The following is a 16021-nucleotide window of genomic DNA, read 5'->3' as shown; positions in this document are numbered from 1 at the left end:
AATTATAGAAAAAATATGGTAATGCAAATGATTCTTGAACATAGAGATTCAAATAAATTTTGTCTAAGGGAATGCAACTGATAGCTGTGTGGATACCAAGCAATTTTAATCTACTTCTAAATTCACTTAGTGTTTGTGATGGCCTACATATGTGTTGTTTTTATTATTCTTTTTGAATTAGTTGTAATATCTTACTAGTTTTCTCATAAGTTAAATAAAATATTTGATTCATATTCATTTTATATTTGTATGATACTTATGATTTTAACCTAAAGAAATGATCCTTAACAGTCACTCCACAGTTGTGTGTGTATGTATACAAAATGAAATGTACGTGCAGAAGCTCTAAGTACAATATATGGCAAATAGGTAATCAATAGATGTTATGCTCTTTCCATCTTTCCTCGCAGAATAACAATCACCTTTGCCATTTATTGAGCACATAATATGTGATAGGCCTTCTATGCACACTTGTATTTGATCCTTCCTACAACTCGGGGAGCTGGGTGATTCTACACTCATTGTTCAGATGAGTCAACTGAGAAATAGAATTTGCCTATATCCTCATAGCTGAACATGGGATGGTGGAATTTGAACCTAGGTCTGTCCATTTTCAAAATGGATACTCTTGGTTCTGAGATTCTCATCACAAGAAATGGTCGCCATATCTGGAAATGGCCACATCCAGAGCAACCTTGTGTGGCATGTGTGTGTGTCCCATGAAAGTGCACATTTAATACTCAAAAATGTTCACTTCTTAAGTGAACATTGCTCATTTTCCCGGTCTTAGTGTCTGTGGAAGGCAGGTAGATGCGAAGGACAGCGGAAAAGATCTTTCTCTGACTGTTGGTGAGCACCTGCTCAGAGAAGAGCTTTGGCCCTGACTGGAGATGGGGAAGGACTTGGGCCTTACTGTTTTGCTATTGTTTTTGATATCTTGAAACATATAATAGGTTCTTAGTTATTCTTCATTAAATTAAATTAAGTGACCCTTGCCAAGTTAATTTTTTTCTAAAGAAAGCTGGCCTGGAATTGCCAACAGCCTTTCTGAAGTATCTCAGATGCTGAGCAAAAGTCTGGAGGGTGACTTTCGCACTTTCTGAGTAGGGAACGTGCTCAAACCTATTGGCCTTCTGCAGTCTCAGGAGGTGTCGTGCCCTAGAAAGCCTCTCCAGGTTTTCTCTAAGCCTTACTTGAGTTCTGAAGCTCCAGCCTGGAGATAGCAAATGCTCCATCTTTTAAGAGCGTATTTCCCACTTATTTTCTCCCCCAGGCTAATGGATTCAGTGCACAGAATTCTAATAAATTCTTAGTCATTTGATGTTAAAGGGGTTGTTAAAAATATATAGCAGCATTCATAGAACTAGAGTATAGATGTGTGTTCCCCTATAGCAATTAGGTTTCCTACGGATTTAGTTCAAGCTGCCGAGGTGTCCTAAGTTTTCTCATTTTCCTCATGTGACTCTACCTATATAAATGTTACATAAGAAAATAGTGCTTGCTTAGAACAAGCAAGTTTGCAAACTTGCAACTTAAGTAGACCAAAAGTAATGCATGACTTATTCACACGTTCCTTTATTACACGATGCTCCTAAACATTTTAGTTCATATTAGATATTCCGTATTCAGAGAAAGGATGGTTTGGTTACATAGGTACTCACTGGAATTTCTTTCTTTTCTTGAAATTTAGAATTAACATTTTTCTAAATAATTTTTCATTAAAAAAAAGAAGCCTAGGCAGGTACAAAGACTACTCACATCATCCTGTCATTTCACATCCGCCCCATTTGGGATGAAGGTATGGAAGGAAGATTTATTCTAGCAGTCACCATAGTTGCATAATTATGAGCTAGTTTAAGAGAAACAGAAGAAAACAGGGTGGTGTCTATACACTAAAGGAATAAATTAAATCCGGGTGAGCCCAAAGGAAATCAGGGCAGGCTCCAAAGAATCTGATACATGTTGGTTCTGCTTCCTGTTCCCTTTGGGTTAGGAAGCACTTTGGGGGCTGCGACCTTTGGCTGTGACTCTTCAGAAAAAGTCATGAATTTAGATACTCTCAGTGGCCAGGCAGGCGTCATATAGGAGTGAAGCTACTGCACTGTAGTGACAGTGGGGTGGGCACTGGGCATTTTGTTATGCCAAAAAGCAAAAAAAGTGAAAAATACATGGGGGGCATTGCAAAAAGACAGAGGAGCCAACTTGAAAGAGCTTGCAATCACAAAGCAACAAAATACATAACCTGATTATTAATTACAACCCAAAGAATGAATCCAAACTGATATAAATTATTTTAAAAAATTAATGAGGGTGAAGGGACAACTATTTCTTCCAGAAGAATTCTGATGAGTAAATATAGAAGGATAGAGGGAAATAGAAAATCACCATGAAAACACCCCAGCAATAATCGCAATAGGCAGGATCCATTGATGAATAATAAAATTAGTGATGAAACTTTAAGGATAAACAGTATATTTGTACAGCCTCAAAAATATCCCTCCCCAAATTTACTAACTCTTGTGTTTTTAACATATGATCACAGGTAGGGTTGAATCCCCCTCTCTTTGCATCTGGGATGACTTGGTGACTGACTGACGTGAAAATAATAACTTCACGGGGGAGAAAAAAGCACCACTCTACCCATGTGATGAAGGCTCATATCACTGGTAATGAGCAACGTTGATATTATATGCCCCCAATATAGTTTGATAGAGGGGCACATTGCCTCTGTAATATACCTCCTCTAACACCATAAAATTATCTATTTATAAGAAAACTGTAGATAAATTCAAATTTGAGAACATTCTACAAAATATTCATTAAAAGTGTCAAGGTCACAAAAGACAAGGAAACACTGAAAAATTATGTGAATATTGGAGACAAAGGAGACATGATAAATATATGATATATATACACTACCTAAATGCAATGTAGTATCTTGGATTGGATCCTGGAACAGGAAAAAAAAAAAGATGTTAGTGGATCCAAATAAAGTCTGCAGTTAATTTTATTATATGAATGTTAATTTCGGAGTTCTGTTATGTATCTTTGGTTATGTACGATGTTATCATTGGAGTAAACCAGGTGACAGGTTTGCGACTCTGTCTAAATCCAAAATGACTTCAAAATAAAAAGTTAGAAAATAGTCTTTACACAAAAGGATACATCTGACACTATCGGCAGTTGTGAATTATGGGCTATTCTCTTGCTGAGGAATGTTTTCAATGCACACAGAGATATCCTGCTCTGGAGCCGAGAGTGTCATGGAGCAGAGCCCTGCCTGTATCAAGGAAAGAGCCCTGGACTAGGAGGTAGGAGACCTCTATACCCCACATGGGCAAGTTACTTGCCCAATAACAGAACTAAGTCTCTGTTTTCCCATCTGTAAGATGAAATTATATGTACTTTCACAGGGTTAATGAGTTTTCAACTGAAAAGGCTGCTGTGGTAAATATTTAGCACTTGACACAGTAAATGCTTAACAAAATTCTGGGTTGTCTAATTTATATACATAATGTTGATTACCTACAAATCAAAGGCCACAGATTCAGAAGCCTGTGTGGTCTAGATGTGTTTATTTTATTATTATTTATTATTATTATTATTGGTCTAGGTGTGTTTAGAAGGCTCTGTGGCAAATTCTAGAACATATGGTCCATTTGAAGGAGACACAGCCAGTCAGCTCCAACTGACTATTGCCAGTGGAGCACTGTTCAGTGTTACCAGATATTCATTTTCCAAGAGAAGCTGGAAACCCTAATTTTAAAAAATATGTATAACCTCCTTATTTTAAAATGTTAATAATTAATTTAAGACGTTTTAAAGTATTGTATGAAACACCAGAGCTTGTCTGGTGGTGGATTTGGTCTTTTGGTCACCAGTCTTTGAAACCTATAGTAGGTGCTGGAGGGGAAAACCTGAATTCCTCATGAACCACGTAGCTATGTCTTAGATTCCAGGACCAACATACACTGGGCACGTGTAAAGTTAAAATGAAACATCGTAAAGCAAAAGCGAACAGAATTTAGCCTCCTCCACCTCCTAGGTCACTGCTAACCACTACAGGTTTATATTGGTCACCTCCTGGTTGTTCCATTTGATCTCCACCTAATTGGGGCTGGGAGGGAACTGAGAGGCTAGTAAAACCATCCTGCCATGCACAGAGAAGACCCTGGGTCTGCGTCTTCCCAACTCTTCTGAAGCATGAAGAGCTTCCACACCGGCTGAGGTAGGAGTAGGAGCTAGGTCTCCATACCCGTGTCCCATTAACTGGACTCTAAACTACTCTGGAGCAGGGACACTTCTTCATTTGGTGCCCTTCACACAGTGCATTTTGGATTTGCTTGTCCAATAGACAAAACACCTATGATATTTTGTGTTGACACCACTGATCTGGTCAATTAAAAATCTCCAAAGAGGGGTACCTGGGTGACTCAGTCAGTTGTGCCTGCCTTTGGCTCAGGTCGTGATCCCTGGGCCCTGGGTTTGAGCGCCCTGTCAGGCTCTTGCTGAGCAGGGAGTCTGCTTCTTCCTCTGCCCCTCCCCCCCTTGTGCACGCATGAAAGCACGCTGTCTCTCTCCCTCTTTCTCTCAAGTAAATAAATAAAAATATTTTTTAAAAATCTCCAAAGAATTTTGAGCTAAAAATGATAACTTCTTTAGCAAATTTATATTCTATTCCTATTAAAAACTTTGAAAGGTAAGTTGGCTAAAATACAAAATTTGGCTAAAATATTGTTTCTCTCCTCCCCACCTTTACCAAAATCCCAGCCCAGTGCCTGACTGTCACTACTATTCATTGTTATTTTTTTTCTGAACTAGAAAATCGACTGTGTATCTTTTTAAAAAGAGTAGGCTTTAACCAGATTCCAACTTCCCCAAATCATTGTTTCCAGAAACTTTTTTTTCCTTGTAGCAAATGGGATGTCTGGAACAAATCCTCTTTAATCATCTCTATTGCCCTGATGAGTGAGAATAGTCATGATGGTGTTCTTCCTAATTTCTGTCTCACAGGATGTGCTTTCTAAATAAACTGGATCGTTGTGATCAATAAAGCATAATTCCTTAGAAACTCAAGAGGTGTGAGAGGCAGCTGTGTTGAAATGCACAAATTCAGCAGGAAGGTTGGACTGGGAGGAAGGAACAGTGAATAGGGCTGACAAAGGACAGCAAATAACTGGCACAGTTGGTGGTGGTATTGAAGAAAATAAGACACTTGAGAGGAGAAATATGGAGACTTAGAGGAACATTCACTTTCCTTTTTCTCTCTGAATATTATAGGACAGTGTTTTTCCTTTGTTTCCTTTGTTGTGATGGTCCATATATTTGAGGGTGCATATGATAATTACTGTATGCCATAATTTAGTCAATCTTTCTCAACAGAAAATCTCCCAAATAATTTGGCCAATGGGTTACAAAGTTTTACATTATCATCAGAGATGGTCTTTTAAAACTACATTTAAAAAAGTGAATATGGTATGTGCACAGCAGAACACTTTAAAAGTACTGAAGTATACAAAACTAAAAGTCTTTCTCCTCCTTCCCCATTGCTGCTGGGTTTATTTCCTGAAGATATCCGCTATTAATGATGATATTTCCACTTTCATGAAAGCATGTGTACACATACATATGTGTATATAACATTTTCTTTTTTGCAAGTAGGACAATACTATATATGTTGTTCTGCATTTTGCTTTTTTCATGTAAGAAGATATTTCCTCACCAGCCCACATTGTTTTTTATGGTCCCCATTTTTTTGGGATATGCCATCATTTATTTAATCATTCTCATATTGATGGACATTTAAGTTAATTCCTGTCTGGGTCTATTAACAAAAAATTACAGCGAGTCATACATTTTGCTCATATATACAAGTGTATCAGGAGCATAAACTCCTAGAAGTATAATTGCATTAAATGTTGAGTGTATAATATTGCCCTCTGCAGTTACATGAGTGTTGGAATGTTTATGCACATAGAGACCCTCTGCTAAAGAAGTACTTCCAGCCTCCACGAGGGCAAAAAAGACCAATGTATTCAGCTCTTAGTGAAAAGGCACAAGCACAGTCTCTGGTCCTGTACTCAGGAGAACATACTTGAATGTGCCACCTCATTAAAGTAGTTGGCGCTTACTTGCAATGATGTGGATGGAACTAGAGGGTATTATGCTAAGCGAAATAAGTCAATCAGAGAAAGACAATTATCATATGATCTCACTGATATGTGGAATTTAAGAAACAAAACAGAGGATCATAGGGGAAGAGAGGAAAAAATAAAACAAGACGAAACCAGAGAGTGAGACAAACTGTAAGAGACTCAACAAACTGAACATTGCTGGAGGGGAGAGGGATGGAGGGATGGGTTAACTCGGTGATGGATGTCAAGGAAGGCACGTGATGTAATGAGCACTTGGTATTATATAAGACTGATGAATCACAGGCCTGTACCTCTGAAACCAATAATACACCATATGTTAATTAATCAAATTTAAATAAAAAATGTAAAAAAAAAAGAAAGTAGTTGGCACTTAAATTTGTTGAATTAATGAATAAACAATCATGGTATACTGATTTACAGACAGTATGTCTTTTAATTAAATTATGCTTAACACGTAAAAAGAATTCATCGTTTAAACAAATATAAATTTTAACCAGTTTTATTGCATGCTTGTGTTAATAGGAAAGATACATAGTTTGAGATAAGTAAAAAGAAATGCTCAAAGTTCTAACTGTGGATATTCTGAAAGGGCCAGCTATAATTCTATTTCTCCTATTTTCTTTGGATGATATTTGGCTTATAGCTATTTCAATCATATTATTACTAACATATAGTTATTTATCTATATATTCAAAAATTTTTTTTAATTTTATGAGTGTCATTTCCTGTTTAAAATGTTTCTTTTTTAGATTTTGGCAAAGATTTGCACTGTCCTACAATCTCAAGGTCATTTGAGCCTAATTAATGGCAGAATCAGACAGTATCTTTTCCGGGACATTGCAGCCTCACTTGTGAGAGACAGCTCTGAATAAATTCCACTTCATTCTCCTCATCTGTGAACTGAGGTTCATTGAGTTTCCCTCCAGCTCTAATAGTCTGGGAAATCCATCAGCATCAAGGTCAAGGGAATAATCTGTGTTTTCAACATTACAGGGGTTTGTATTTCAGTTTCTTCGCCCCAAATGAGAAATCTAGCTGCCTTGCACATAAGGAAAGGACAAATACCAGTAATTAGGCCTTTAGCAAAAGTGGGCTATTCTCTGATAAATGAGCAGCTCTATTTCTCTGCATCCCCCATAGCAAAATGTGTTTGTTTTTTTAACTAGAGTTTATATGTATTGAGAGGATTAGTTTTATTTGCAGTAACTCATTTCCAATTTGATAAGTCAAAATCCCAATGACAATTATTAAATTTACTTTACAGATTAATTTTCACTTCAAGAATAACTCCCTCTTAAATAAATATTACTATAATCAAATAACATTTATTAAACCTTGACTTTGCGTGAGACTCATGTACTTACGTCTGTATAACTAGGGACCACACAATGGCCAATCACAGAAAATAAAACAAAAGAAAATTCTCCAGTTTAATTTCTTCAGTGTCAGGTTACTCAGTCAAGTAACAACCCCAAATTAAAGATTAACCTTCCTGACTGTCAGTTTTCCAAGAAGCCTCCATAGTTTGGGGAACTACAGTGAATGTTTCCATCAATATGAAGTTACCCATCAATCAATATGAGATATATTCTGTATTTTATTTAATCTTAAGAGAGCCTTGCTCAGTGAGATCGACACTAATTTTTTTTCATACTCTTTAACTTGAAATCTATGCATTGTTGACATGCAGAAATCAGAGATGGAAAGCCTCTGTCTAAACTTATTCTCAAACCAGTGCAAAGTGGGGAGAAAATGAGCCCAAGTGGCCAACATAGGACAAAAGTATAAGGATTGTATCTCAGGGGCGCCTGGGTGGTGCAGTTGTTAAGCATCTGCCTTCGGCTCAGTGCGTGATCCCAGCGTTCTGGGATCGAGCCCCACATCAGGCTCCTCTGCTAGGAGCCTGCTTCTTCCTCTCCCACTCCCCCTGCTTGCGTTCCCTCTCTCGCTGGCTGTCTCTGTCAAATAAATAAATAAAATCTTAAAAAAAAAAAGATTGTATCTCAATTCCCAGCTCCAAATGTGAGCTGTTCCCACATCTGACAACACAAGCTCAACACACTGTACCTTAAAGATGAATTTGCAGGTGAGCTGATATCCTGCTGTAGTGCAAAGTAGGTCAAGTTTCACAGCTCTGCTCCTGACTCCTTGGCTCTGTTTTGTGAAGGCCACAGGCACTGTCTTACAATCTCATTGTTGCAGCCCTTTATATATGGAATGGAGGAATTACAGAAATCCCTGAGCCTTTCAAGGTCATTTGAGCCTAATTAGTAGCAGAATCAGACAATATCTTTTCAGGGATGTTGCAGCCTCACTTGTGGTGAAAGACAGCTCTAAATAAATTCCATCTCTTGCTACCCAACCAGCTCCAAAGGCAGCGAGCTTCTGTTTTGGCCGGTCCCATGAGCGCTATGACTTGGCCTGAACCAAGAGTGACGATTTAGAACATGTACTGGATTATCCATGTGCCTGTCCTTCTGAGACTTGTGAAAAGCCACCCTCTGACCCTCGGTGTGCAAAGGGGACTGGAATGGTGGAAAAAGTCACTCTTGGGTGTAATATTACAGGAAGACTTAGAGAGGCATCTTGTACTTTGGAGCCATTAATCCTTGAATGGAATCTGGTGATGACATATCACGGTCTGCTTAGTTCTCTAACCAGCTGGAGCAGGAATTGACCCCTGGTGAGTGTTTTCCAATAAAATGCATCCAAGTGAGATCGACTTCTCATTTTAGAGTGGCTCTTATCCCGTTACAGGGGAGCACATTTTGTCCTTAGGAAAAACATTTAGAATACTCACTCATCTGATAACAAAAATAGCTCTGGGTTTCATCAAATCCTTCCACCGGGCTATGAATTGCATACCTATTACTTGCTTCAGTGGGTTAGAAATTTATAGTTTACATGACACGTGACAACCTTGACTAATATTGATATTCAAATTTTATCTTGCTGAGGTGGCAATATTTAATGTTGAGTCTATGAAGTGCTTTAATAAGCCAGTTTACTTTCAACTGGATGCCCACTTTAATAGCAGAACCAAATTTTACAGATGAGATTTTTTTTTCATTAGGAGAGAGAGGAGCTAATTCTGAAACCATTTTACAGGATACCACCTACACAAAAGCAGCCTTATAAGAGAGAAAAACTCAATACAAAATATCTCCAAGGAGCACTTGAAATCACAGGCGTGAAGTTTATACATATACCATTTAAGAAAGTGCAGTGAAATTGAATAACTAGTAGATGACAGATTATAGAAGACAGTCTTTCTTTTCCTACCTCCCTTTCTCACTTTTTCCCCTCCCTCCCTCCCTTCCTTCTTTCCTTCCTTCTTTTTTTCCTTCCCTCCTTCCTCTCATTTTCTCTCTGTCTCCCCTCTCCCTCTCTTCTCTTCCCTCCTTCTCTTTATCACTAATATTCCTAAAGCCATGACAATAATTTTGGTTATATGAGATTCCTCTGGTCTTTATTTAAGCCATTAGCAAGATTCCAAGAGAAAGGTTATCAAAAATACTCTTGTGTGGTATTATTTCACCTGGCTGATGGCAATTTTATAAATTTCTAATCCACTAAATGTGGAATTTTGCACAATTAATAATTTGTTATATTTCAAAGAATTAGATTTATGTTCTTCCTAGTTCAACTGAGGTTTTAACCTGTAAGTATCTGTATGTTCAAATTTTGATCTTATTTTTATATTTTATTAGATTGGGAGAAGAGGAGCACAGAGAGGTTAGGTCATACAGCTAGGAAGTGGCAGGATTGGAATCTGAACCCAGGCTGTTCAACTCTCAAGTTCTTACTCAGATGAGATGTTCACTTACAAGGAAGCATGTCTCTTCCCCAAGCCCCGAGTGCTTCCGCTATTCATTCCCCTCCAATAAAGAAAGGGGAAGAAAGAAGAAGAAGACATGACAGAGCATGTGCTCAGGTCAGAGCCCTGCAGAACCCTTCTTCCTGAAAGGTGCATCAGGGCCTGGACAAGGCCCTGACAAGGACAACACAAAAAAAGACTAAATATCAATGTGTCTCATGAATTTATGTGTAGAAATATCCAATAAAATATTAATAAACTAAAACTAGAAATGTATTTTAAAAATTATACCCCATGGGATTTGTTCTAGTTATATAAGCCTGATTCAACACTTGAAAGAAATTAAAGGGATTTATCTTCTCAAAAGCTAAAGCAGAAAAATAATACGATAATAGCAAATGACTCTAAAAAAGGCACTTGACAAAATCCAACACAAATTCACAATAAAAGTTTTCAACAAACTAGGAATAGAGCGAACTACTACAACTTGATAGAGAGTACCTATAAAACAAAAGCAAAAACAAAACTCTGACAGCTAACATTATGCCCAATAGTGAAATAATGAATGCTTTTCCCGTAAGATACGGAGGAAGGCAGAGATACACATTACACCACTCTAATTCAACGTAGTATTGAAAGTCTAGACATTGCAAAAATTAAAAATCAATTTAAACAATTTATGGAGACCAATGAGAATGAAAACACATCGGTCCAAAACCTATGGGACACTGCAAAGGCAGTCCTAAGAGGAAAAAACATAACCATCCAAGCCTCACTCAAAAGAATAGAAAAATCTAAAATGCAGTTTTTATATTCTCACCTCAAGAAGCTGGAGCTGGAACAGAAGAACAGGAGAGTAGATATCAATGAATTAGAAACCAGAAGTACAGTAGAGCAAATCAACAAAACTAGAAGCTGGTTCTTTGAAAGAATAAATAAGATCGATAAGCCACTGGCCAGACTTATTCAAAAGAATAGAGAAAGGATCCAAATTAATAAAATTATGAATGAAAGGGGAGAGGTCATGACCAACACCAATGAAATAGAAAGGATCATTAAAAACTTTTTATCAACAAATTTATGCCAATAAATTAAACAACCTGGAAGAAATGGATGCCTTCCTGGAAACCTATAAACTACCAAGACTGAAACAGGAAGAAATTGATGATTTAAACAGACTGATTATTTATGAAGAGATTGAAGCAGTGATCAAAAACCTCCCCAAAAACAAGAGCCCAGGGCCTGACGGATTCCCCAGGGAATTCTACCAAACATTTAAAGAAGAAATAATACCTATTCTCCTGAAGCTGTTTCAAAAAATAGAAACAGAAGGAAAGCTACCAAACTCATTCTATGAGGCCAGTATTACCTTGATCCCCAAACCAGGCAAAGACCCCATCAAAAAGGAGAATTACAGACCGATATCCCTGATGAATTTGGACACCAAAATTCTCAACAAGATCCTAGCTAATAGGATCCAATGGTATATTAAAAGGATTATCCATCAAGACCAAGTGGGTTTTATCCCTGGGATGCAAGGGTGGTTCAACATTTGCAAATCGATCAGTGTGATAGATCATATCAACAAGAAAAGAGTCAAGAACCATATGATCCTCTCAATTGATGCAGAAAAAGCATTTGACAAAATACAGCATCCTTTACTGATTAAAACCTTTCAGAATGTAGGGATAGAGGGCACATTCCTCAATTTCATAAAAACCATTTACGAAAAGCCTACAGCAAATATCATTCTCAATGGGGAAAAGCTGGAAGCCTTTCCCTTAAGATCAGGAACACAATAAGGATTCCCACTCTCGCCATTATTATTCAACATAGTTCTAGAAATCCTTGCAACAGCAATCAGACAACAAAAAGGGATAAAAGGTATCCAAATCAGTGAAGAAGAAGTCAAACTGTCTCTTTCCACAGATGACATGATACTCTACATGGAAAACCCAAAAGAATCCACTCCCAAACTACTAGAAGTTATAGAGCAATTCAGTAATGTGGCAGGATACAAAATCAATGCTCAGAAATCAGCTGCATTTCTATACACGAATAATGAGACTGAAGAAAGAGAAATTAGGGAATCCATTCCATTTACAATAGCACCGAAAATCATACGTTATCTCAGAATTAACTTAACCAGAGATGTAAAGGATCTATATTGTAGAAACTACAAATCACTCTTGAAAGACACTGAGGAAGACACAAAAAGATGGAAAAATATTCCATGCTCATGGATCAGAAGAATAAACGTAGTTCAAATGTCTATGCTACCCAGAGCAGTCTACACTTTCAATGCCATCCCGATCAAAATACCAATGACATTTTTCAAAGAACTGGAACAAAGAGCCCTTAAATTTGTGTGGAACCGAATCACCAAGGATTGTTGAAAAGGAAAAACAAAGCTGGGGGCATCACGTTGCCATATTTCAAGCTGTACTACAAAGCTGTGATCACAAAGACAGCATGGTACTGGCACAAAAACAGACACATAGACCAATGGAACAGAATAGAGAACCCAGAAATGGACCCTCTGCTCTTTGGGAAACTAATGTTTGACAAAGCAGGAAAAAATGTCCAGTCGAAAAAAAGACAGTCTCTTCACTAAATGGTGCTGGGAAAATTGGACAGCTACATGCAAAAGAATGGAACTTGACCACTCTCTCACACCATCCACAAAGATAAACTCCAAATGGACGAAAGACCTTGATATGAGACAGGAATCCATCAAAATCCTAGAGGAGAGCATGGTCTGCAACCTCTTTTGACATCGGCCACAGCAACTTTTTTCATGACATATCTCCAAAGACAAGAGAAACAAAAGCAAAAATGAACTTGTGGGACTTCATCCAGATAAAAAGCTTCTGCATAGCCAAGGAAACAGTCAATAAAACTAAGAGGCAGCCCACGGAATGGGAGAAGATATTTGCAAATGACACTACAGATAAAAGACTGGTATCCAAGATCTACAAAGAACTTCTCAAACTCAATACACAAGAAACAAATAATCAAATCAAAAAATGGGCAGAAGATATGAATAGACACTTTCCAATGAAGACATACAAATGGCTAACAGACACATGAAAAAATGTTCAACATCATTAGCCATCAGGAAAATTCAAATCAAAACCACCTTGAGATACCACCTTATGCCAGTTAGAATGGCAAAAATTGACAAGGCAGGAAACAACAAATGTTGGAGAGGATGTGGAGAAAGGGGATCCCTCTTACATGTAGGTGGGAATGCAAGTTGGTACAGCCACTCTGGAAAACAGTGTGGAGGTCCCTTAAAAAGTTAAAAATTGAGCTACCCTATGATCCAGCAATTGCACTACTGGGTATTTACCCCAAAGATACAGATGTAGTGAAGAGAAGGGCCATATGCACCCCAATGTTCATAGCAGCATTGTCCACAATAGGTAAATCATGGAAGGAACTGAGATGCCCTTCAACAGACGACTGGATTAAGAAGCTGTGGTCCATATATACAATGGAATATTACTCAACCATCAGAAAGAACAATTACCCAACATTTGCTGCAACATGGACGGCACTGGAGGAGATTATGCTAAGTGAAATAAGTCAAGCAGAGAAAGACAATTATCATATGGTTTCACTCATTTATGGAACATAAGAAGTAGGAAGATCAGTAGGAGAAGGAAGGGAAGAATGAGGGGGGTAATCAGGGGGGAATGAACCATGAGAGACTATGGACTCTGGGAAACAAACTGAGGACTTCAGAGGGGAGGGGGGTGGGGGATTGGGATAGGCCAGTGATGGGTATTAAGGAGGGCACGTATTGCATGGTGCACTGGGTGTTGTACGCAAGTAATGAATCATGGAACATTACATCAAAAATTAAGGATATACTGTATGGTGGCTAACATAACGTAATAAAAAATTATTATAAAAAGAAAGAAAGTCTAGACATTGCAATAATGCAAGAAAAAAATTAAATGCATATAGATTGGTGAGAAAGACATAAAGCTGTCCCTATTTTCAGATGACAAGATTGCCTACATAGAAAATCCCAAAGACTCTATAAGAGACAGAGAGAGAAAGGGAGAGAAATTTCAGAGGGTATGAGAATATAAGAACACTCAAAAATCAATCATATTCCTGTATACTAACGGACATATATAAATGGAAATTAAAAACTAAATATGAGGGTGCCTGGTTTGCTCTCAGCCAGTTAAGTATCCAGATTTGATTTTGACTCAGGTCATGATCTCTGGGTTGTGAGACTGAGCCCTGCATCAGGCTCCATGCTGGGCATGGAGCCTGCTTAAGATAATCTCCCTCTCCCTCTGCCCAGCCCCGTCTAAAAAAGAAAAAAAATATATATATAGATAGATAGATATAGATATATAATATTTATATATTATATATAATCTTATATAGAGATGATTCATATTTATATTTGCATTCGTAATAAAAAATGTAATGTTTAGGTATACTTACAAAATATATACGGGATCTGTATGTTGAAATTCACAAAATGTTAATGCAAGAAATCAAAGACTCAAATGGAAAGACATATGTGTTTATGAATTGGAAAACTCAATATAATAAAGATATCATTTTTTCCCAAACTGAGCTATAAGTTAAATGTAATTACTATTTTTGTCTTTGTAGACATAGCCAAGCTTATTATCAAATTTATGTGGAATAGGTCAATAAATCACTTAAACATTCTTGAAAAGGAAGAATTAAGTAGGATGAGTGACTATATGTGAATCTACAATTATCTCAAAATTTTAAAAGTTAAGTTAAAGAAAAATTTAAGAAAATCGTAAGGGAGAAATATATTCTCTTTTTCAAAAGAGAAGAAATGGAAAACTTTCAATGACTGAAACAGAGTATTCCACTCCCTCAATTATTTTAGCCCCTAACACAGTAATTTTCTAAACTTGTCTGAACATCAGAATCACCTGGGAATCTCAAAAATTCCAAAGCCCACGCTATGCTCAAATCAACTAAATCACACTTTCTGGATATAGAGCACAGTTATCAGTACAATCACAGAGTCAACTGATATTTCATTTTACAGTGTTGCCAAGTAAAATATCAGAGTTCCCCCTCACCCGTTTTTGTTCATTAGCAAGAAAAGGCAAGTTGGAGGGCTTATGAGGAAAATTTAGGCTATGCTATCCTCCTATTTCACCTCTGCCCTAATCAGAAGCTTCTGGTAACACTGGGTCCATCCTAGATATACATACATGTTGTTTATGTTGAAAGTTCTCCAGTGGTAGCTTTGCCATGGTAGCTGCAAGACATGCAAATGAGGAATGTTTCCATGCTCAGCATTCATAGAAAAGGAACACTATTTTGTTCCTGAGGGAGTTCTGCAAACTTTGGCATTTAACAATTAGTGATATAAAGTATTTGGAATAAACTATATAGTAGCTATTTTGGGGAACAGTGAAGAAAGGGGATAAGCACGGTAGGAGTTCTTCAGGATACTGTGGGAGTTCCTGGAACCAAGGAAGAAAATTCTGCCTTTGACTTAAGAGAAGACATTAGAACTTCAACAGACTGAGGGCTTCGGAGGGGAGGGGCAGGGGATTGGGATAGGCCGGTGATGGGTATTAAGGAGGGCATGTATTGCATGGAGCGCTGGGTGTTATACGCATGTAATGAATCATGGAACAGTGCATCAAAAACTGGGGATGTACTGTATGGTGACTACTATAACAAAATAAAAGTTATATAAAAAAAAGAACTTCAGCAGAATAGATTATGATGGAATAGAGATTTATGGTAATTATTTACATTTATGAAAACTAAGATGTACATTAGATAACTTGGAAAAGATGGGAGACCTGCTGAAACATTCTTGCAATAACTCCAGTAATTATTTCAGCCTACACCAAAGTGAGTCTGAGGAACAAATAGTGACATCTTGGCATATGAGATGGTCTAAAGGGAGGAAACCAGTATGTTAGATGTGGATTTAAGGAGGCATTACTGGTTCAGCAGTGGTCTCCAGGAAGAATTATGTTAGACCTACCAACCTGAATTAGCCATTATCCCTTAATTATGA

This window comes from Ursus maritimus, unplaced genomic scaffold (genome assembly GCF_017311325.1).
Source record: "Ursus maritimus isolate PB19 unplaced genomic scaffold, ASM1731132v1 scaffold_34, whole genome shotgun sequence".
Taxonomy (NCBI): Eukaryota; Metazoa; Chordata; class Mammalia; order Carnivora; family Ursidae; genus Ursus; species Ursus maritimus.
This window is presented reverse-complemented; position numbering follows the sequence as displayed.